The sequence below is a fragment of the Pteropus vampyrus genome, unplaced genomic scaffold (assembly GCF_000151845.1).
Source record: "Pteropus vampyrus isolate Shadow unplaced genomic scaffold, Pvam_2.0 Scaffold162, whole genome shotgun sequence".
Taxonomy (NCBI): Eukaryota; Metazoa; Chordata; class Mammalia; order Chiroptera; family Pteropodidae; genus Pteropus; species Pteropus vampyrus.
In genome coordinates, this window is record NW_011888943.1 from 1058669 (window position 1) to 1062574 (window position 3906).

Here is a 3906-nt window from a genome sequence, read left to right on the forward strand (position 1 = left end):
TTTTATAGCTGGACATTTGTAGCTTTCGACTCCCTTCACCCACTTCACCCCCAATCCCCCGTGTCTGGTAACCACCATCTGTTCTCATATCTATGAGCTTGGTATTTTTTATTTTTATTTTTTGAGGTTCCACATATAAGTGAGATCATATGGTATTTTTCTTTCTCTCTCTGACTTATTTCACTTAATGTAATGCACTAAAATTCTATTCACTTTGTCGCCAATGGCAACGTTTCATTCTTTTTGATGGCTGATTAATATGTCATGCGTATGTATGTGACACACACCACATTTTCTTTATCCATTCATCCGTGATGGATACTTAAGTCGTTTCCATATTTTGCCCGTTGTGACTAATGCCGCGATGAATAGAGGGGTGCAGATATCCTTTCGAGTTAGTGTTTTCATTTTCTTTGGACCAATACCCAGAAGTGGGATTGCTGGATCATATGGTGGTTCTATTTTTAATTTTTGAGGACCCTCCATACTGTTTTCCATAGTGGTTGCATCAATTTACATCCCCACCAACAGGGCACGAGGGGTCCCTTTTCTCCACATCATCACTTGTTATTTCTTGTCTTTTCGATAATAGCCGTTCTAACAACAGGTGTGAGGTGATAACTCACTGTGGTTTGGATTTGCATTTCCCTGATGACTACTGACGCTGAGCATCATTTCGTGTACCTGTTCTCCATCTGTATGTCTTCTTTGGAAGAATATCTGTTCAGATCCACTGCTTATTTTTTAATCAGATTATTTGTTTGTTTGTTTTTGCTATTGAGTTATATGAGTTCTTCATATATTTTAGATAGTAAAGCCTTATTGGATGGATATATGATTTGCAAACATTTTCTCCCATTCGGTAGGCTGTCTTTTTCATTTTGTTGATGGTTTCTTTTGCTGTGAAGAAGCTTTTTAGTTTGATATAGTCCCATTTGTTGATTTTTGCTTTCGTTGCTTTTGTTTCTGATGTCAAACCAATTTTTTTTATTGTGGTAAAATGCAACATAAAATCTACCAACTTATGCATTTTTAGATGTACAGTGCAGTAATATTGAACATATTCATAATGTTACGCAACCGTTACCACCATCCATCTCTGTAACTCTTTTTACCTTGTAAAACTAAAACTCTATAACCATTAAACAATCACTCCTTATTCAGTATTACCACATTTTGCTTATCTATTCATCCATCAATGGACACTCGGGTTGCTCCCACATTTTAGCTATTGTGGATAATGCCACTTTGAGCATCGGTGTACAAGTATCTCTTTGAGACCCTGCTTTCAATTATTTTGAGTATATATCCACATATAGTGGATATATTGATAAATCGCTGTATTATATAGTAATAATATTTTTACTTTTTTGAGGCAGCGGCCTACCGCTTTCTACAGTGGCTGTATTAGTTGACATTTCTACTACCAGTGCACGAGAGTTCCGATTTCTCCACATCCTGGTCAACATATATTTTTTAGTAGCCTTCCTAATGGGTGTGTGGTGACCCATTTAATTTTTAATTATAATTTTTTGACACGCTAATCCAGTTATGTATGTTAAAAAAGGCTAAAAAGATAATAGTGGAAAATATTTCTCCTGTTCTAATTCCCATGTCCTCCAGAATTTAAATTTGTAACCACGGTTAGTAGTTTCTTGTTTATCCTTTATGTTAGGTTTTGATTCATTTAAATAAAAATATGTATATCTCTCCTTTTAAAATAAAAAGTCATCTAATCATATATATGGTTCTGCAGCTACCTCTACTTTCGGTATAGTTCCTTTCATATTTGAATATAAAATGCTTATTTATTCCTTTTTTTCAGCTTTATAACACTCCACTGTATGGATATTTCATGATTTAGTTAACCAGGCCCTCATGATAGACACATAGATTGTTTGTAACGTGTTATTAGAAATAACACTTCAATGAACAACCTTGGGCATTCATTTCTCTGCACGTGTGTATTTATGTAAATATCTACATATGTAAATAAATTCCTAGAAGTGTAGTTGTTGAGCCAAAGGGTAGGTAAATACACTCATAATTTCGATAGAAACTGCCAAACGTACACAGAAGGTCCGTGCCAATTTGCATGCACGAGCACGAAGGGCTCCCATCACCTCCAGCCGCCCAGCACAGGGCATTGTCCACGTTCTGACTCTAGCTGCTGTGCTCAGTTAGAGATGGTGCCCAGTGTGGTTTTTCCTTTCATTTCTCTTACGAAGAAGTGAAACGGTCCTTGCCCAGGTTTTATCCTGTGTCCTGTCTGCATTGTCTGTTCTTCCCTCCCAGCTGAAGAAGTTTCGCTCTCATCGTGAAGACATAACTTTAATGTCATTGCATGGATCTGCCTTTGTGATTTGCAAGGGGGAGCAAAGAACATGCTGATGAAACTGAATTAAGCACGACTGTAAATAGAGAAACGACGAAAGCAAAATGTGAAGATGTCGGCGTGGTAGTCAGGAGATTTAGATGAATAAAGACTGTTGTTAAGATGGGATCAAAGTGTAAGCTAGAGGGAGAGACAGAGGCATTCTTGGACTTTTTCGAATGAGTTCACGTTTTCCTACAGAGGTAGGAGACGTCACTGGACACCGAACGCCCTTCCAGGTGTGATGGGTAAATACTGTTGAGAATCAGCACGAACTTCGACAGCAGGTTCCCTGTCCTTGAAGTGGGGATGTGTCATCAGTGGGGCTTTGTTATGGGATGGCCATGAGGGTTCAATGTGAAGACGTGTACGAGTGGGGCATAGTGTTTTCTAAATGGGAGGCGGAAGCACCAGAGAAGAATTATGTGCCAGCCTCCGGGACTCTCACGTGCCTGGCCCCCCGTGGGTTCAGGGGGTGCTGGGGTGTTCTGCCTGCGGGTGGAGGCCAGGCCACTATCAGGAAGCATTGCTCTCTGACTGTTTCTGGCAAATTACAATCTGAAAAGGAAGAGATTGAGTTTCTAAGACATTATATGTTGTGATTTCTTTTCTCATTTTAAAAAATAGACTTTCATACGTCTATTTTTTATACGTTTCTAATTTTGTATTCTTTTTTTTCTTAAAGGGGGTCTCTGAAATGATAGATGATCCCCCCAAACTTAGCTTTGTCCCTGACGAATCATATTATTATAATGATGAGAAGGTTTAGGGAGAGGCAAATGATGTCCTAGTTTCTGCAAACCCAGATTATAGAAATGGGTAGCCAGAAGGGACACTGACGCTTCGCAGAGCTTTTGCCCCCTCTGCGTTCCCCCACTTTTTCCTTCTCTCCATTCTCACCCCCGTTTCTTTCACAAACTCGCTGTTCCAGGCACTGTTCTAAGTGCTAGAACCGTCGACTCTTTCCTCTCGTGGATCCTACCCCGTGCTCGAATCGAGGGATGAGGGAGCCAAGCGCAGGTCATGTATTTCGCATGGCAGTGAGTCCTGGGAAGCAGAACAGGGCGACAGGAAAGAGCAAGTTGGGGCTGGGGGTTACGTCAGGTCAAGTCCCTTTCAAAGTGGTGACATTTCAGCTGAGACCTGAATGGCGGGCAGGAGCCAGTCCTGGAGACTGGGAGAGTGGTTCAGGTGGAGGAAAGAGCAAGCGCGCGTCCCGAGGTGGAGAGGGGGCTGTCAGGGGTCCGCGGCCGGGGCAGCAGGGAGGAGCAGGAGGAGGAGGGGCAGGTTGAGAGGAGCTCAGTTGTTCACGGGCTTCCCATGGGTTCCCAATGTGCAAACTGTGCCACGTGACTCTCTTTCCTCTTACGGGATACTTATGAGATCAAATGACTAAAGAAATTCAGTAGGCGTCATGGATCGAGTTTATAAAAGCATTTAATGAAACAACTCGCGATAGGATAGTAAAATATGGAGTAAACGATAATGCTTTGTAGAAAATTTACACCTGTTTGGACAACAGATTGAGGTCA